The 18,014-nt window shown below is 38.5% G+C and overlaps 27 non-coding genes across 27 annotated transcripts; 18 read left to right on the top strand and 9 right to left on the bottom strand.

Moving 5' to 3' along the window:
- Positions 1–202: 202 nt before the first annotated feature.
- trnat-agu (transfer RNA threonine (anticodon AGU)) lies at positions 203–276 on the top strand. Its single transcript has one exon. It is a non-coding gene; the product is annotated as a tRNA-Thr (tRNA).
- A 296-nt stretch (positions 277–572) lies between these two features.
- On the top strand, positions 573–646 carry trnat-agu (transfer RNA threonine (anticodon AGU)). The gene has a single exon. It is a non-coding gene; the product is annotated as a tRNA-Thr (tRNA).
- Positions 647–952: 306 nt separating this feature from the next.
- On the top strand, positions 953–1,026 carry trnat-agu (transfer RNA threonine (anticodon AGU)). Its single transcript has one exon. It is a non-coding gene; the product is annotated as a tRNA-Thr (tRNA).
- A 1,069-nt stretch (positions 1,027–2,095) lies between these two features.
- On the top strand, positions 2,096–2,169 carry trnat-agu (transfer RNA threonine (anticodon AGU)). Its single transcript has one exon. It is a non-coding gene; the product is annotated as a tRNA-Thr (tRNA).
- Positions 2,170–2,476: 307 nt separating this feature from the next.
- Positions 2,477–2,551, top strand: trnat-agu (transfer RNA threonine (anticodon AGU)). Its single transcript has one exon. It is a non-coding gene; the product is annotated as a tRNA-Thr (tRNA).
- Positions 2,552–2,846: 295 nt separating this feature from the next.
- Positions 2,847–2,920, top strand: trnat-agu (transfer RNA threonine (anticodon AGU)). The gene has a single exon. It is a non-coding gene; the product is annotated as a tRNA-Thr (tRNA).
- Positions 2,921–3,225: 305 nt separating this feature from the next.
- Positions 3,226–3,299, top strand: trnat-agu (transfer RNA threonine (anticodon AGU)). Its single transcript has one exon. It is a non-coding gene; the product is annotated as a tRNA-Thr (tRNA).
- A 296-nt stretch (positions 3,300–3,595) lies between these two features.
- trnat-agu (transfer RNA threonine (anticodon AGU)) lies at positions 3,596–3,669 on the top strand. The gene has a single exon. It is a non-coding gene; the product is annotated as a tRNA-Thr (tRNA).
- Positions 3,670–3,971: 302 nt separating this feature from the next.
- On the top strand, positions 3,972–4,045 carry trnat-agu (transfer RNA threonine (anticodon AGU)). Its single transcript has one exon. It is a non-coding gene; the product is annotated as a tRNA-Thr (tRNA).
- Positions 4,046–4,350: 305 nt separating this feature from the next.
- Positions 4,351–4,424, top strand: trnat-agu (transfer RNA threonine (anticodon AGU)). Its single transcript has one exon. It is a non-coding gene; the product is annotated as a tRNA-Thr (tRNA).
- A 294-nt stretch (positions 4,425–4,718) lies between these two features.
- trnat-agu (transfer RNA threonine (anticodon AGU)) lies at positions 4,719–4,792 on the top strand. Its single transcript has one exon. It is a non-coding gene; the product is annotated as a tRNA-Thr (tRNA).
- A 306-nt stretch (positions 4,793–5,098) lies between these two features.
- trnat-agu (transfer RNA threonine (anticodon AGU)) lies at positions 5,099–5,172 on the top strand. Its single transcript has one exon. It is a non-coding gene; the product is annotated as a tRNA-Thr (tRNA).
- A 682-nt stretch (positions 5,173–5,854) lies between these two features.
- trnat-agu (transfer RNA threonine (anticodon AGU)) lies at positions 5,855–5,928 on the top strand. The gene has a single exon. It is a non-coding gene; the product is annotated as a tRNA-Thr (tRNA).
- A 302-nt stretch (positions 5,929–6,230) lies between these two features.
- trnat-agu (transfer RNA threonine (anticodon AGU)) lies at positions 6,231–6,304 on the top strand. The gene has a single exon. It is a non-coding gene; the product is annotated as a tRNA-Thr (tRNA).
- Positions 6,305–6,979: 675 nt separating this feature from the next.
- Positions 6,980–7,053, top strand: trnat-agu (transfer RNA threonine (anticodon AGU)). Its single transcript has one exon. It is a non-coding gene; the product is annotated as a tRNA-Thr (tRNA).
- Positions 7,054–7,598: 545 nt separating this feature from the next.
- On the top strand, positions 7,599–7,670 carry trnat-cgu (transfer RNA threonine (anticodon CGU)). Its single transcript has one exon. It is a non-coding gene; the product is annotated as a tRNA-Thr (tRNA).
- Positions 7,671–7,966: 296 nt separating this feature from the next.
- On the top strand, positions 7,967–8,040 carry trnat-agu (transfer RNA threonine (anticodon AGU)). The gene has a single exon. It is a non-coding gene; the product is annotated as a tRNA-Thr (tRNA).
- A 918-nt stretch (positions 8,041–8,958) lies between these two features.
- On the top strand, positions 8,959–9,030 carry trnat-cgu (transfer RNA threonine (anticodon CGU)). The gene has a single exon. It is a non-coding gene; the product is annotated as a tRNA-Thr (tRNA).
- A 2,518-nt stretch (positions 9,031–11,548) lies between these two features.
- trnat-cgu (transfer RNA threonine (anticodon CGU)) lies at positions 11,549–11,620 on the bottom strand. The gene has a single exon. It is a non-coding gene; the product is annotated as a tRNA-Thr (tRNA).
- A 1,284-nt stretch (positions 11,621–12,904) lies between these two features.
- Positions 12,905–12,978, bottom strand: trnat-agu (transfer RNA threonine (anticodon AGU)). Its single transcript has one exon. It is a non-coding gene; the product is annotated as a tRNA-Thr (tRNA).
- Positions 12,979–13,649: 671 nt separating this feature from the next.
- trnat-agu (transfer RNA threonine (anticodon AGU)) lies at positions 13,650–13,723 on the bottom strand. Its single transcript has one exon. It is a non-coding gene; the product is annotated as a tRNA-Thr (tRNA).
- Positions 13,724–14,018: 295 nt separating this feature from the next.
- On the bottom strand, positions 14,019–14,091 carry trnat-cgu (transfer RNA threonine (anticodon CGU)). Its single transcript has one exon. It is a non-coding gene; the product is annotated as a tRNA-Thr (tRNA).
- A 2,044-nt stretch (positions 14,092–16,135) lies between these two features.
- Positions 16,136–16,209, bottom strand: trnat-agu (transfer RNA threonine (anticodon AGU)). Its single transcript has one exon. It is a non-coding gene; the product is annotated as a tRNA-Thr (tRNA).
- Positions 16,210–16,501: 292 nt separating this feature from the next.
- trnat-agu (transfer RNA threonine (anticodon AGU)) lies at positions 16,502–16,575 on the bottom strand. Its single transcript has one exon. It is a non-coding gene; the product is annotated as a tRNA-Thr (tRNA).
- Positions 16,576–16,857: 282 nt separating this feature from the next.
- Positions 16,858–16,931, bottom strand: trnat-agu (transfer RNA threonine (anticodon AGU)). The gene has a single exon. It is a non-coding gene; the product is annotated as a tRNA-Thr (tRNA).
- Positions 16,932–17,226: 295 nt separating this feature from the next.
- On the bottom strand, positions 17,227–17,300 carry trnat-agu (transfer RNA threonine (anticodon AGU)). The gene has a single exon. It is a non-coding gene; the product is annotated as a tRNA-Thr (tRNA).
- Positions 17,301–17,595: 295 nt separating this feature from the next.
- On the bottom strand, positions 17,596–17,668 carry trnat-cgu (transfer RNA threonine (anticodon CGU)). Its single transcript has one exon. It is a non-coding gene; the product is annotated as a tRNA-Thr (tRNA).
- Positions 17,669–18,014: the final 346 nt, after the last annotated feature.

Below are 18,014 nucleotides of genomic sequence, written 5' to 3'. Positions count from 1 at the left end.
GCTTTATACAACTAATGTTCATACACAGTCTAGAATCATTTCATTTCATTCTAAAAACTGTGAAGAAATCTTTAGATTTCATCAGCAAAGTATGTGATTCATTTATTTATGAATATTCTTACTACAGAGAGCCCCAACATGTTGGTCTTGGTAAATTCCTTGCTCAAGGAGCCTTTAGACAGTGGCTTGGGAATGAAAAGAGGGTACTGTGGCTTAGTTGGTTAAAGTGCCTGTCTAGTAAACAGGAGATCCTGGGCTCAAATCCCAGCAGTCCCTTTGACATGAGAGCTGTGTTTAGTCTGTCTCTAAACTTCAGGTGAAATCAGATTGTCTCTTCAGAATAGATGTGATTGACACTCAAAATGACCCAAAGCATATGCTTTATACAACTAATGTTCATACACAGTCTAGAATCATTCTCTAAAAACTGTGAAAACATCTTTAGATTTCATCAGCAAAGTATGTGATTCATTTATTTATGAATATTCTTACTACAGAGAGCCCCAACATGTTGGTCTTGGTAAATTCCTTGCTCAAGGAGCCTTTAGACAGTGGCTTGGGAATGAAAAGAGGGTACTGTGGCTTAGTTGGTTAAAGTGCCTGTCTAGTAAACAGGAGATCCTGGGCTCAAATCCCAGCAGTCCCTTTGACATGAGAGCTGTGTTTAGTCTGTCTCTAAACTTCAGGTGAAATCAGATTGTCTCTTCAGAATAGATGTGATTGACACTCAAAATGACCCAAAGCATATGCTTTATACAACTAATGTTCATACACAGTCTAGAATCATTTCATTTCATTTCTAAAAACTGTGAAGAAATCTTTAGATTTCATCAGCAAAGTATGTGATTCATTTATTTATGAATATTCTTACTACAGAGAGCCCCAACATGTTGGTCTTGGTAAATTCCTTGCTCAAGGAGCCTTTAGACAGTGGCTTGGGAATGAAAAGAGGGTAGCTGTGGCTTAGTTGGTTAAAGTGCCTGTCTAGTAAACAGGAGATCCTGGGCTCAAATCCCAGCAGCGCCTCTTGACATGAGAGCTGTGTTTAGTCTGTCTCTAAACTTCAGGTGAAATCAGATTGTCTCTTCAGAATAGATGTGATTGACACTCAAAATGACCCAAAGCATATGCTTTATACAACTAATGTTCATACACAGTCTAGAATCATTTCATTTCATTTCTAAAAACTGTGAAGAAATCTTTAGATTTCATCAGCAAAGTATGTGATTCATTTATTTATGAATATTCTTACTACAGAGAGCCCCAACATGTTGGTCTTGGTAAATTCCTTGCTCAAGGAGCCTTTAGACAGTGGCTTGGGAATGAAAAGAGGGTAGCTGTGGCTTAGTTGGTTGAAAGTGCCTGTCTAGTAAACAGGAGATCCTGGGCTCGAAATCCCAGCAGTCGCCTCTTGACATGAGAGCTGTGTTTAGTCTGTCTCTAAACTTCAGGTGAAATCAGATTGTCTCTTCAGAATAGATGTGATTGACACTCAAAATGACCCAAAGCATATGCTTTATACAACTAATGTTCATACACAGTCTAGAATCATTTCATTTCATTCTAAAAACTGTGAAGAAATCTTTAGATTTCATCAGCAAAGTATGTGATTCATTTATTTATGAATATTCTTACTACAGAGAGCCCCAACATGTTGGTCTTGGTAAATTCCTTGCTCAAGGAGCCTTTAGACAGTGGCTTGAGCATGAAAAGAGGGTCGCTTTGGCTTAGTTGTTGAAAGTGCCTGTTTAGTAAACAGGAGATCCTGGGCTCGAATCCCAGCAGCGCCTCTGACATGAGAGATGTGTTTAGTCTGTCTCTAAACTTCAGGTGAAATCAGATTGTCTCTTCAGAATAGATGTGATTGACACTCAAAATGACCCAAAGCATATGCTTTATACAACTAATGTTCATACACAGTCTAGAATCATTTCATTTCATTTCTAAAAACTGTGAAGAAATCTTTAGATTTCATCAGCAAAGTATGTGATTCATTTATTTATGAATATTCTTACTACAGAGAGCCCCAACATGTTGGTCTTGGTAAATTCCTTGCTCAAGGAGCCTTTAGACAGTGGCTTGGGAATGAAAAGAGGGTACTGTGGCTTAGTTGGTTAAAGTGCCTGTCTAGTAAACAGGAGATCCTGGGCTCAAATCCCAGCAGTGCCTCTTGACATGAGAGCTGTGTTTAGTCTGTCTCTAAACTTCAGGTGAAATCAGATTGTCTCTTCAGAATAGATGTGATTGACACTAAAAATGACCCAAAGCATGTGCTTTATACAACTAATGTTCATACACAGTCTAGAATCATTTCATTTCATTTCTAAAAACTGTGAAGAAATCTTTAGATTTCATCAGCAAAGTATGTGATTCATTTATTTATGAATATTCTTACTACAGAGAGCCCCAACATGTTGGTCTTGGTAAATTCCTTGCTCAAGGAGCCTTTAGACAGTGGCTTGGGAATGAAAAGAGGGTCGCTGTGGCTTAGTTGGTTGAAAGTGCCTGTCTAGTAAACAGGAGATCCTGGGCTCAAATCCCAGCAGTGCCTCTTGACATGAGAGCTGTGTTTAGTCTGTCTCTAAACTTCAGGTGAAATCAGATTGTCTCTTCAGAATAGATGTGAATTACACTCAAAATGACACAAAACATATGCTTTATACAACTAATGTTCATACACAGTCTAGAATCATCTCTAAAACTGTGAAAACATCTTTAGATTTCATCAGCAAAGTATGTGATTCATTTATTTATGAATATTCTTACTACAGAGAGCCCCAACATGTTGGTCTTGGTAAATTCCTTGCTCAAGGAGCCTTTAGACAGTGGCTTGGGAATGAAAAGAGGGTACTGTGGCTTAGTTGGTTAAAGTGCCTGTCTAGTAAACAGGAGATCCTGGGCTCAAATCCCAGCAGTCCCTTTGACATGAGAGCTGTGTTTAGTCTGTCTCTAAACTTCAGGTGAAATCAGATTGTCTCTTCAGAATAGATGTGATTGACACTCAAAATGACCCAAAGCATATGCTTTATACAACTAATGTTCATACACAGTCTAGAATCATTTCATTTCATTTCTAAAAACTGTGAAGAAATCTTTAGATTTCATCAGCAAAGTATGTGATTCATTTATTTATGAATATTCTTACTACAGAGAGCCCCAACATGTTGGTCTTGGTAAATTCCTTGCTCAAGGAGCCTTTAGACAGTGGCTTGGGAATGAAAAGAGGGTGCTGTGGCTTAGTTGGTTAAAGTGCCTGTCTAGTAAACAGGAGATCCTGGGCTCAAATCCCAGCAGCGCCTCTGACATGAGAGATGTGTTTAGTCTGTCTCTAAACTTCAGGTGAAATCAGATTGTCTCTTCAGAATAGATGTGATTGACACTCAAAATGACCCAAAGCATATGCTTTATACAACTAATGTTCATACACAGTCTAGAATCATCTCTAAAAACTGTGAAAACATCTTTAGATTTCATCAGCAAAGTATGTGATTCATTTATTTATGAATATTCTTACTACAGAGAGCCCCAACATGTTGGTCTTGGTAAATTCCTTGCTCAAGGAGCCTTTAGACAGTGGCTTGGGAATGAAAAGAGGGTAGCTGTGGCTTAGTTGGTTAAAGTGCCTGTCTAGTAAACAGGAGATCCTGGGCTCAAATCCCAGCAGTCCCTTTGACATGAGAGCTGTGTTTAGTCTGTCTCTAAACTTCAGGTGAAATCAGATTGTCTCTTCAGAATAGATGTGATTGACACTCAAAATGACCCAAACATATGCTTTATACAACTAATGTTCATACACAGTCTAGAATCATTCATTTCATTCTAAAAACTGTGAAAACATCTTTAGATTTCATCAGCAAAGTATGTGATTCATTTATTTATGAATATTCTTACTACAGAGAGCCCCAACATGTTGGTCTTGGTAAATTCCTTGCTCAAGGAGCCTTTAGACAGTGGCTTGGGAATGAAAAGAGGGTACTGTGGCTTAGTTGGTTAAAGTGCCTGTCTAGTAAACAGGAGATCCTGGGCTCAAATCCCAGCAGTCCCTTTGACATGAGAGCTGTGTTTAGTCTGTCTCTAAACTTCAGGTGAAATCAGATTGTCTCTTCAGAATAGATGTGATTGACACTCAAAATGACCCAAAGCATATGCTTTATACAACTAATGTTCATACACAGTCTAGAATCATTTCATTTCATTTCTAAAAACTGTGAAGAAATCTTTAGATTTCATCAGCAAAGTATGTGATTCATTTATTTATGAATATTCTTACTACAGAGAGCCCCAACATGTTGGTCTTGGTAAATTCCTTGCTCAAGGAGCCTTTAGACAGTGGCTTGGGAATGAAAAGAGGGTACTGTGGCTTAGTTGGTTAAAGTGCCTGTCTAGTAAACAGGAGATCCTGGGCTCAAATCCCAGCAGTCCCTTGACATGAGAGCTGTGTTTAGTCTGTCTCTAAACTTCAGGTGAAATCAGATTGTCTCTTCAGAATAGATGTGATTGACACTCAAAATGACACAAAACATATGCTTTATACAACTAATGTTCATACACAGTCTAGAATCATCTCTAAAAACTGTGAAAACATCTTTAGATTTCATCAGCAAAGTATGTGATTCATTTATTTATGAATATTCTTACTACAGAGAGCCCCAACATGTTGGTCTTGGTAAATTCCTTGCTCAAGGAGCCTTTAGACAGTGGCTTGGGAATGAAAAGAGGGTACTGTGGCTTAGTTGGTTAAAGTGCCTGTCTAGTAAACAGGAGATCCTGGGCTCAAATCCCAGCAGTCCCTTTGACATGAGAGCTGTGTTTAGTCTGTCTCTAAACTTCAGGTGAAATCAGATTGTCTCTTCAGAATAGATGTGATTGACACTCAAAATGACCCAAAGCATATGCTTTATACAACTAATGTTCATACACAGTCTAGAATCATTTCATTTCATTTCTAAAAACTGTGAAGAAATCTTTAGATTTCATCAGCAAAGTATGTGATTCATTTATTTATGAATATTCTTACTACAGAGAGCCCCAACATGTTGGTCTTGGTAAATTCCTTGCTCAAGGAGCCTTTAGACAGTGGCTTGGGAATGAAAAGAGGGTAGCTGTGGCTTAGTTGGTTAAAGTGCCTGTCTAGTAAACAGGAGATCCTGGGCTCAAATCCCAGCAGTCCCTTTGACATGAGAGCTGTGTTTAGTCTGTCTCTAAACTTCAGGTGAAATCAGATTGTCTCTTCAGAATAGATGTGATTGACACTCAAAATGACCCAAAGCATATGCTTTATACAACTAATGTTCATACACAGTCTAGAATCATTTCATTTCATTTCTAAAAACTGTGAAGAAATCTTTAGATTTCATCAGCAAAGTATGTGATTCATTTATTTATGAATATTCTTACTACAGAGAGCCCCAACATGTTGGTCTTGGTAAATTCCTTGCTCAAGGAGCCTTTAGACAGTGGCTTGAGCATGAAAAGAAGGTCGCTTTGGCTTAGTTGTTGAAAGTGCCTGTTTTGTAAACAGGAGAATCTGGGCTCGAATCCCAGCAGTCGCCTCTGACATGAGAGATGTGTTTAGTCTGTCTCTAAACTTCAGGTGAAATCAGATTGTCTCTTCAGAATAGATGTGATTGACACTCAAAATGACCCAAAGCATATGCTTTATACAACTAATGTTCATACACAGTCTAGAATCATTCATTCATTCTAAAAACTGTGAAAAATCTTTAGATTTCATCAGCAAAGTATGTGATTCATTTATTTATGAATATTCTTACTACAGAGAGCCCCAACATGTTGGTCTTGGTAAATTCCTTGCTCAAGGAGCCTTTAGACAGTGGCTTGGGAATGAAAAGAGGGTGCTGTGGCTTAGTTGGTTAAAGTGCCTGTCTAGTAAACAGGAGATCCTGGGCTCAAATCCCAGCAGTCCCTTTGACATGAGAGCTGTGTTTAGTCTGTCTCTAAACTTCAGGTGAAATCAGATTGTCTCTTCAGAATAGATGTGATTGACACTCAAAATGACCCAAAGCATATGCTTTATACAACTAATGTTCATACACAGTCTAGAATCATTTCATTTCTAAAAACTGTGAAGAACATCTTTAGATTTCATCAGCAAAGTATGTGATTCATTTATTTATGAATATTCTTACTACAGAGAGCCCCAACATGTTGGTCTTGGTAAATTCCTTGCTCAAGGAGCCTTTAGACAGTGGCTTGGGAATGAAAAGAGGGTAGCTGTGGCTTAGTTGGTTAAAGTGCCTGTCTAGTAAACAGGAGATCCTGGGCTCAAATCCCAGCAGTCCCTTTGACATGAGAGCTGTGTTTAGTCTGTCTCTAAACTTCAGGTGAAATCAGATTGTCTCTTCAGAATAGATGTGATTGACACTCAAAATGACCCAAAGCATATGCTTTATACAACTAATGTTCATACACAGTCTAGAATCATTTCATTTCATTTCTAAAAACTGTGAAGAAATCTTTAGATTTCATCAGCAAAGTATGTGATTCATTTATTTATGAATATTCTTACTACAGAGAGCCCCAACATGTTGGTCTTGGTAAATTCCTTGCTCAAGGAGCCTTTAGACAGTGGCTTGAGCATGAAAAGAAGGTCGCTGTGGCTTAGTTGTTGAAAGTGCCTGTTTTGTAAACAGGAGAATCTGGGCTCGAATCCCAGCAGCGCCTCTGACATGAGAGATGTGTTTAGTCTGTCTCTAAACTTCAGGTGAAATCAGATTGTCTCTTCAGAATAGATGTGATTGACACTCAAAATGACCCAAAGCATATGCTTTATACAACTAATGTTCATACACAGTCTAGAATCATCTCTAAAAACTGTGAAAACATCTTTAGATTTCATCAGCAAAGTATGTGATTCATTTATTTATGAATATTCTTACTACAGAGAGCCCCAACATGTTGGTCTTGGTAAATTCCTTGCTCAAGGAGCCTTTAGACAGTGGCTTGGGAATGAAAAGAGGGTGCTGTGGCTTAGTTGGTTAAAGTGCCTGTCTAGTAAACAGGAGATCCTGGGCTCAAATCCCAGCAGCGCCTCTGACATGAGAGATGTGTTTAGTCTGTCTCTAAACTTCAGGTGAAATCAGATTGTCTCTTCAGAATAGATGTGATTGACACTCAAAATGACCCAAAGCATATGCTTTATACAACTAATGTTCATACACAGTCTAGAATCATTTCATTTCATTTCTAAAACTGTGAAGAAATCTTTAGATTTCATCAGCAAAGTATGTGATTCATTTATTTATGAATATTCTTACTACAGAGAGCCCCAACATGTTGGTCTTGGTAAATTCCTTGCTCAAGGAGCCTTTAGACAGTGGCTTGAGCATGAAAAGAAGTCACTTTGGCTTAGTTGTTGAAAGTGCCTGTTTTGTAAACAGGAGAATCTGGGCTCGAATCCCCGCAGTGCCTTTTCTTCATAGAGATTATGTCTCTCTTTAGATTGTAGATTGTAGTTATGGTTGAAAGTTGACTGTTGGAATGAGAGAACATAGTTCCTGTATTCAAATCTTTATAACTGCATTTAACATCATCGTTATCAATGCAGCTTTCATATGAGAGAAGACCAAGAAAAACAAGGTGCTGTGGCTTAGTGGTAAAGCGCCTGTCTCGTAAACAGGAGATCCTGGGCTCAAATCCCAGCAGTGCCTTTGACATGAGAGCTGTGTTTAGTCTGTCTCTAAACTTCAGGTGAAATCAGATTGTCTCTTCTGAATAGATGTGAATTACACTCAAAATGACACAAAACATATGCTTTATACAACTAATGTCCATACACAGTCTACAATAATCTCTAAGAACTGTGAAAACATCTTTAGATTTCATCAGCAAAGTATGTGATTCATTTATTTATGAATATTCTTACTACAGAGAGCCCCAACATGTTGGTCTTGGTAAATTCCTTGCTCAAGGAGCCTTTAGACAGTGGCTTGGGAATGAAAAGAGGGTAGCTGTGGCTTAGTTGGTTAAAGTGCCTGTCTAGTAAACAGGAGATCCTGGGCTCAAATCCCAGCAGTCCCTTTGACATGAGAGCTGTGTTTAGTCTGTCTCTAAACTTCAGGTGAAATCAGATTGTCTCTTCAGAATAGATGTGAATTGACACTCAAAATGACCCAAAGCATATGCTTTATACAACTAATGTTCATACACAGTCTAGAATCATTTCATTTCATTTCTAAAAACTGTGAAGAAATCTTTAGATTTCATCAGCAAAGTATGTGATTCATTTATTTATGAATATTCTTACTACAGAGAGCCCCAACATGTTGGTCTTGGTAAATTCCTTGCTCAAGGAGCCTTTAGACAGTGGCTTGAGCATGAAAAGAAGTCGCTTTGGCTTAGTTGTTGAAAGTGCCTGTTTTGTAAACAGGAGAATCTGGGCTCGAATCCCAGCAGCGCCTCTGAAATGAGAGATGTGTTTAGTCTGTCTCTAAACTTCAGGTGAAATCAGATTGTCTCTTCAGAATAGATGTGATTGACACTCAAAATGACCCAAAGCATATGCTTTATACAACTAATGTTCATACACAGTCTAGAATCATCTCTAAAAACTGTGAAAACATCTTTAGATTTCATCATCAAAGTATGTGATTCATTTATTTATGAATATTCTTACTACAGAGAGCCCCAACATGTTGGTCTTGGTAAATTCCTTGCTCAAGGAGCCTTTAGACAGTGGCTTGAGCATGAAAAGAAGTCGCTTTGGCTTAGTTGTTGAAAGTGCCTGTTTTGTAAACAGGAGAATCTGGGCTCGAATCCCCGCAGTGCCATTTTCTTCATAGAGATTATGTCTCTCTTTAGATTGTAGATTGTAGTTATGGTTGAAAGTTGACTGTTGGAATGAGAGAACATAGTTCCTGTATTCAAATCTCTATAACTGCATTTAACATCATCGTTATCAATGCAGCTTTCATATGAGAGAAGACCAAGAAAAACAGAGGTGCTGTGGCTTAGTGGTAAAGCGCCTGTCTCGTAAACAGGAGATCCTGGGCTCGAATCCCAGCAGCGCCTCTGAAATGAGAGATGTGTTTAGTCTGTCTCTAAACTTCAGGTGAAATCAGATTGTCTCTTCAGAATAGATGTGATTGACACTCAAAATGACCCAAAGCATATGCTTTATACAACTAATGTTCATACACAGTCTAAAATCATTTCATTTCATTTCTAAAAACTGTGAAGAAATCTTTAGATTTCATCAGCAAAGTATGTGATTCATTTATTTATCAATATTCTTACTACAGAGAGCCCCAACATGTTGGTCTTGGTAAATTCATTGCTCAAGGAGCCTTTAGACAGTGGCTTGAGCATGAAAAGAAGTCGCTTTGGCTTATTTGTTGAAAGTGCCTGTTTTGTAAACAGGAGAATCTGGGCTCGAATCCCAGCAGCGTCTCTGAAATGAGAGATGTGTTTAGTCTGTCTCTAAACTTCAGGTGAAATCAGATTGTCTCTTCAGAATAGATGTGAATTACACTCAAAATGACAGAAAACATATGCTTTATACAACTAATGTTCATACACAGTCTAAAATCATTTCATTTCATTTCTAAAAACTGTGAAGAAATCTTTAGATTTCATCAGCAAAGTATGTGATTCATTTATTTATGAATATTCTTACTACAGAGAGCCCCAACATGTTGGTCTTGGTAAATTCCTTGCTCAAGGAGCCTTTAGACCAGGGGTCGGGAACCTATGGCTCGCGAGCCATATATGGCTCTTTTGATGACGCGATATGGCTCGCAGACAATTTTGAGCTGACATTTTTTAACATGATTAACAAGTAATAAACAATTATACTGTGTCATTTTAGTTCTCCCCTCTCCTTTCCTCCGCTCTGTCTCTGACTGCACAGCGCACACACTTACACACGTGTATGTGTGTGTGCGTGTGTGTGTGTGTGTGTGTGTGTGTGTGTGTGTATAGGTGTGTGTGTGTGTGTGTGTGTGTGTGTGTGTAGGTGTGGGTGTAGGGGTGTAGGGGGACGGAGCCCCGCCGTCGCGAAACCGAGCAGAGGAGAAACTGCGCAAAGCAAGCAGTAGACCGGGGGGGTCAAACTCATTCACAGAGGGCCAACATTAAAAACTGGGACTACGTCGAGGGCGAAACATGGTCCACATTTATTGAACAGGATACACAAAAAGTGCAAAAAGATATGGAACATATTTAAGTCAACTGCAGACGGGTTGCTGAGCAGTTCAATTTTAATATGCTGCAAAATCGGCAAATGCTCTCAGTGCATCAGCAGAATGCTGTCGGGAACACAGCGGTGGAGATGTTTGTCAGTGTTTGGAAGCACGTAGTGACCAAAGTTTTCTTCTGCATCCGAGTCTCCCACAGGCAGCTTGGCATCATACATGTCCGTGATCACACGGCCCTGAAGCTGCAGGTTTAACAGTGAGATGCTTCGTTATGTCGCACAAACAGTCCAGCTCACATCGTCCCAGAGATCTGTGGTGTGTTTCCCTTTTCTTTCCAAAAACTTTCATTTCATTCACACATTTAGATTCTTCCTCAAATGTCTTTCCCCGTGGTTGTGCCATGCATTGATTTCATTACCCTAACCGGCGGGCCAGTTATGACAGACATATGATATTTTCTCGCTGGTCGGATATAATTGCCTTGAGTTTGACACCCGTGCAGTAAACACTGAAACGTGCACATAAATGAGATAAATAACGTAAGCGTTTAGTTTATTTAATAAAAGAGCACGTGTTCAATGAAACACTGATACTGCTATTAGTACTCGGAGACGTGTTATTCTTAAAAAATGCACGCATAAAGTTACATTCAAATTTATATGGCTCTCAAGGAAATACATAAAAAAAATATTTGGCTTTTATGGCTCTCCCAGCCAAAAAGGTTCCCGACCCCTGCTTTAGACAGTGGCTTGGGAATGAAAAGAGGGTACTGTGGCTTAGTTGGTTAAAGTGCCATTCTAGTAAACAGGAGATCCTGGGCTCAAATCCCAGCAGTCCCTTTGACATGAGAGCCGTGTTTAGTCTGTCTCTAAACTTCAGGTGAAATCAGATTGTCTCTTCAGAATAGATGTGATTGACACTCAAAATGACCCAAAGCATATGCTTTATACAACTAATGTTCATACACAGTCTAAAATCATTTCATTTCATTTCTAAAAACTGTGAAGAAATCTTTAGATTTCATCAGCAAAGTATGAGATTCATTTATTTATGAATATTCTTACTACAGAGAGCCCCAACATGTTGGTCTTGGTAAATTCCTTGCTCAAGGAGCCTTTAGAGTCTAAAGGCTCCTTGATCAAGGAATTTACCAAGACCAACATGTTGGGGCTCTCTGTAGTAAGAATATTCATAAATAAATGAATCACATACTTTGCTGATGAAATCTAAAGATGTTTTCACAGTTCTTAGAGATTATTGTAGACTGTGTATGGACATTAGTTGTATAAAGCATATGTTTTGTGTCATTTTGAGTGTAATTCACATCTATTCAGAAGAGACAATCTGATTTCACCTGAAGTTTAGAGACAGACTAAACACAGCTCTCATGTCAAAGGCACTGCTGGGATTTGAGCCCAGGATCTCCTGTTTACGAGACAGGCGCTTTACCACTAAGCCACAGCACCTTTGTTTTTCTTGGTCTTCTCTCATATGAAAGCTGCATTGATAACGATGATGTTAAATGCAGTTATAAAGATTTTAATACAAGAACTATGTTCTCTCATTCCAACAGTCAACTTTCAACCATAACTACAATCTACAATCTAAAGAGAGACATAATCTCTATGAAGAAAAGGCACTGCGGGGATTCGAGCCCAGATTCTCCTGTTTACAAAACAGGCACTTTCAACAACTAAGCCAAAGTGACTTATTTTCATGCTCAAGCCACTGTCTAAAGGCTCCTTGAGCAAGGAATTTACCAAGACCAACATGTTGGGGCTCTCTGTAGTAAGAATATTCATAAATAAATGAATCACATACTTTGCTGATGAAATCTAAAGATGTTTCACAGTTCTTAGAGATGATTCTAGACTGTGTATGAACATTAGTTGTATAAAGCTTATGTTTTGGGTCATTTTGAGTGTCAATCACATCTATTCTGAAGAGACAATCTGATTTCACCTGAAGTCTAGAGACAGACTAAACACATCTCTCATTTCAGTGGCGCTGCTGGGATTCGAGCCAAGATTCTCCTGTTTACAAAACAGGCACTTTCAACAACTAAGCCAAAGCGACTTCTTTTCATGCTCAAGCCACTGTCTAAAGGCTCCTTGAGCAAGGAATTTACCAAGACCAACATGTTGGGGCTCTCTGTAGTAAGAATATTCATAAATAAATGAATCACATACTTTGCTGATGAAATCTAAAGATTTCTTCACAGTTTTTAGAAATGAAATGAAATGATTCTAGACTGTGTATGAACATTAGTTGTATAAAGCATATGCTTTGGGTCATTTTGAGTGTCAATCACATCTATTCTGAAGAGACAATCTGATTTCACCTGAAGTTTAGAGACAGACTAAACACAGCTCTCATGTCAAAGGGACTGCTGGGATTTGAGCCCAGGATCTCCTGTTTAGTACGACAAGCACTTCAATCAACTAAGCCACAGCACCCTCTTTTCATTCCCAAGCCACTGTCTAAAGGTTCCTTGAGCAAGGAATTTACCAAGACCAACATGTTGGGGCTCTCTGTAGTAAGAATATTCATAAATAAATGAATCACATACTTTGCTGATGAAATCTAAAGATGTTTTCACAGTTCTTAGAGATTATTCTAGACTGATATGGACATTAGTTGTATAAAGCATATGTTTTGTGTCATTTTGAGTGTAATTCACATCTATTCTGAAGAGACAATCTGATTTCACCTGAAGTTTAGAGACAGACTAAACACAGCTCTCATGTCAAAAGGACTGCTGGGATTTGAGCCCAGGATCTCCTGTTTACTAGACAGGCACTGTAACCAACTAAGCCACAGTACCCTCTTTTTGTTCCCAAGCAACTGTCTAAAGGCTCCTTGAGCAATGAATTTACCAAGACCAACATGTTGGGGCTCTCTGTAGTAAGAATATTCATAAATAAATGAATCACATACTTTGCTGATGAAATCTAAAGATTTCTTCACAGTTTTTAGAAATGAAATGAAATGATTCTAGACTGTGTATGAACATTAGTTGTATAAACCATATGCTTTGGGTCATTTTGAGTGTCAATCACATCTATTCTGATTTCACCTGAAGTTTAGAGACAGACTAAACACAGCTCTCATGTCAAAGGGACTGCTGGGATTTGAGCCCAGGATCTCCTGTTTACTAGAATGGCACTTTAACCAACTAAGCCACAGTACCCTCTTTTCATTCCCAAGCCACTGTCTAAAGGCTCCTTGAGCAAGGAATTTACCAAGACCAACATGTTGGGGCTCTCTGTAGTAAGAATATTCATAAATAAATGAATCACATACTTTGCTGATGAAATCTAAAGATTTCTTCACAGTTTTTAGAAATGAAATGAAATGATTTAAGACTGTGTATGAACATTAGTTGTATAAAGCATATGCTCTGGGTCATTTTGAGTGTCAATCACATCTATTCTGAAGAGACAATCTGATTTCACCTGGAGTACAGAGACAGACTAAACACATCTCTCATGTCAGAGGCGCTGCTGGGATTTGAACCCAGGATCTCCTGTTTACTAGACAGGCACTTTAACCAACTAAGCCACAGCACCCTCTTTTCAATCCCAAGCCACTGTCTAAAGGCTCCTTGAGCAAGGAATTTACCAAGACCAACATGTTGGGGCTCTCTGTAGTAAGAATATTCATAAATAAATGAATCACATACTTTGCTGATGAAATCTAAAGATGTTTTCACAGTTCTTAGAGATTATTGTAGACTGTGTATGGACATTAGTTGTATAAAGCATATGTTTTGTGTCATTTTGAGTGTAATTCACATCTATTCAGAAGAGACAATCTGATTTCACCTGAAGTTTAGAGACAGACTAAACACAGCTCTCATGTCAAAGGCACTGCTGGGATTTGAGCCCAGGATCTCCTGTTTACGAGACAGGCGCTTTAACCACTAAGCCACAGCACCTTTGTTTTTCTTGGTCTTCTCTCATATGAAAGCTGCATTGATAACGATGATGTTAAATGCAGTTATAAAGATTTTAATACAGGAACTATGTTCTCTCATTCCAACAGTCAACTTTCAACCATAACTACAATCTACAATCTAAAGAGAGACATAATCTCTATGAAGAAAAGGCACTGCGGGGATTCGAGCCCAGATTCTCCTGTTTACAAAACAGGCACTTTCAACAACTAAGCCAAAGTGACTTATTTTCATGCTCAAGCCACTGTCTAAATGCTCCTTGAGCAAGGAATTTACCAAGACCAACATGTTGGGGCTCTCTGTAGTAAGAATATTCATAAATAAATGAATCACATACTTTGCTGATGAAATCTAAAGATGTTTCACAGTTCTTAGAGATGATTCTAGACTGTGTATGAACATTAGTTGTATAAAGCTTATGTTTTGGGTCATTTTGAGTGTCAATCACATCTATTCTGAAGAGACAATCTGATTTCACCTGAAGTCGAGAGACAGACTAAACACATCTCTCATTTCAGAGGCGCTGCTGGGATTCGAGCCCAGATTCTCCTGTTTACAAAACAGGCACTTTCAACAACTAAGCCAAAGCGACTTCTTTTCATGCTCAAGCCACTGTCCTAAGGCTCCTTGAGCAAGGAATTTACCAAGACCAACATGTTGGGGCTCTCTGTAGTAAGAATATTCATAAATAAATGAATCACATACTTTGCTGATGAAATCTAAAGATTTCTTCACAGTTTTTAGAAATGAAATGAAATGATTCTAGACTGTGTATGAACATTAGTTGTATAAAGCATATGCTTTGGGTCATTTTGAGTGTCAATCACATCTATTCTAAAGAGACAATCTGATTTCACCTGAAGTTTAGAGACAGACTAAACACAGCTCTCATGTCAAAGGGACTGCTGGGATTTGAGCCCAGGATCTCCTGTTTAGTACGACAAGCACTTCAATCAACTAAGCCACAGCACCCTCTTTTCATTCCCAAGCCACTGTCTAAAGGCTCCTTGAGCAAGGAATTTACCAAGACCAACATGTTGGGGCTCTCTGTAGTAAGAATATTCATAAATAAATGAATCACATACTTTGCTGATGAAATCTAAAGATTTCTTCACAGTTTTTAGAAATGAAATGAAATGATTCTAGACTGTGTATGAACATTAGTTGTATAAAGCATATGCTTTGGGTCATTTTGAGTGTCAATCACATCTATTCTGAAGAGACAATCTGATTTCACCTGAAGTTTAGAGACAGACTAAACACAGCTCTCATGTCAAAGGGACTGCTGGGATTTGAGCCCAGGATCTCCTGTTTACTAGAACAGGCACTTTAACCAACTAAGCCACAGTACCCTCTTTTCATTCCCAAGCCACTGTCTAAAGGCTCCTTGAGCAAGGAATTTACCAAGACCAACATGTTGGGGCTCTCTGTAGTAAGAATATTCATAAATAAATGAATCACATACTTTGCTGATGAAATCTAAAGATTTCTTCACAGTTTTTAGAAATGAAATGAAATGATTCTAGACTGTGTATGAACATTAGTTGTATAAAGCATATGCTTTGGGTCATTTTGAGTGTCAATCACATCTATTCTGAAGAGACAATCTGATTTCACCTGAAGTTTAGAGACAGACTAAACACAGCTCTCATGTCAAAGGGACTGCTGGGATTTGAGCCCAGGATCTCCTGTTTAGTACGACAAGCACTTCAATCAACTAAGCCACAGCACCCTCTTTTCATTCCCAAGCCACTGTCTAAAGGCTCCTTGAGCAAGGAATTTACCAAGACCAACATGTTGGGGCTCTCTGTAGTAAGAATATTCATAAATAAATGAATCACATACTTTGCTGATGAAATCTAAAGATGTTTTCACAGTTCTTAGAGATTATTCTAGACTGATATGGACATCAGTTGTATAAAGCATATGTTTTGTGTCATTTTGAGTGTAATTCACATCTATTCTGAAGAGACAATCTGATTTCACCTGAAGTTGAGAGACAGACTAAACACTGCTCTCATGTCAAAAGGACTGCTGGGATTTGAGCCCAGGATCTCCTGTTTACTAGACAGGCACTGTAACCAACTAAGCCACAGTACCCTCTTTTCGTTCCCAAGCAACTGTCTAAAGGCTCCTTGAGCAATGAATTTACCAAGAGCAACATGTTGGGGCTCTCTGTAGTAAGAATATTCATAAATAAATGAATCACATACTTTGCTGATGAAATCTAAAGATTTCTTCACAGTTTTTAGAAATGAAATGAAATGATTCTAGACTGTGTATGAACATTAGTTGTATAAAGCATATGCTTTGGGTCATTTTGAGTGTCAATCACATCTATTCTGATTTCACCTGAAGTTTAGAGACAGACTAAACACAGCTCTCATGTCAAAGGGACTGCTGGGATTTGAGCCCAGGATCTCCTGTTTACTAGACAGGCACTTTAACCAACTAAGCCACAGTACCCTCTTTTCATTCCCAAGCCACTGTCTAAAGGCTCCTTGAGCAAGGAATTTACCAAGACCAACATGTTGGGGCTCTCTGTAGTAAGAATATTCATAAATAAATGAATCACATACTTTGCTGATGAAATCTAAAGATGTTTTCACAGTTCTTAGAGATGATTCTAGACTGTGTATGGACATTAGTTGTATAAAGCATATGTTTTGTGTCATTTTGAGTGTAATTCATATCTATTCTGATTTCACCTGAAGTTTAGAGACAGACTAAACACAGCTCTCATGTCAAAGGGACTGCTGGGATTTGAGCCCAGGATCTCCTGTTTACTAGACAGGCACTTTAACCAACTAAGCCACAGTACCCTCTTTTCATTCCCAAGCCACTGTCTAAAGGCTCCTTGAGCAAGGAATTTACCAATACCAACATGTTGAGGCTCTCTGTAGTAAGAATATTCATAAATAAATGAATCACATACTTTGCTGATGAAATCTAATGATGTTTTCACAGTTCTTAGAGATTATTGTAGACTGTGTATGGACATTAGTTGTATAAAGCATATGTTTCGTGTCATTTTGAGTGTAATTCACATCTATTCAGAAGAGACAATCTGATTTCACCTGAAGTTTAGAGACAGACTAAACACAGCTCTCATGTCAAAGGCACTGCTGGGATTTGAGCCCAGGATCTCCTGTTTACTAGACAGGCACTTTAACCAACTAAGCCACAGTACCCTCTTTTCATTCCCAAGCCACTGTCTAAAGGCTCCTTGATCAAGGAATTTACCAAGACCAACATGTTGGGGCTCTCTGTAGTAAGAATATTCATAAATAAATGAATCACATACTTTGCTGATGAAATCTAAAGATGTTTTCACAGTTCTTAGAGATTATTGTAGACTGTGTATGGACATTAGTTGTATAAAGCATATGTTTTCTGTCATTTTGAGTGTAATTCACATCTATTCAGAAGAGACAATCTGATTTCACCTTAAGTTTAGAGACAGACTAAACACAGCTCTCATGTCAAAGGCACTGCTGGGATTTGAGCCCAGGATCTCCTGTTTACGAGACAGGCGCTTTAACCACTAAGCCTCAGTGACTTCATTTCATGCTCAAGCCACTGTCTAAAGGCTCCTTGAGCAAGGAATTTACCAAGACCAACATGTTGGGGCTCTCTGTAGTAAGAATATTCATAAATAAATGAATCACATACTTTGCTGATGAAATCTAAAGATGTTTTCACAGTTTTTAGAGATGATTCTAGACTGTGTATGAACATTAGTTGTATAAAGCATATGCTTTGGGTCATTTTGAGTGTCAATCACATCTATTCTGAAGAGACAATCTGATTTCACCTGAAGTTTAGAGACAGACTAAACACATCTCTCATTTCAGAGGCGCTGCTGGGATTCGAGCCCAGATTCTCCTGTTTACAAAACAGGCACT

Source organism: Cottoperca gobio, chromosome 15 (genome assembly GCF_900634415.1).
Source record: "Cottoperca gobio chromosome 15, fCotGob3.1, whole genome shotgun sequence".
Classification (NCBI taxonomy): domain Eukaryota; kingdom Metazoa; phylum Chordata; class Actinopteri; order Perciformes; family Bovichtidae; genus Cottoperca; species Cottoperca gobio.
This window is presented reverse-complemented; position numbering and strand designations above follow the sequence as displayed.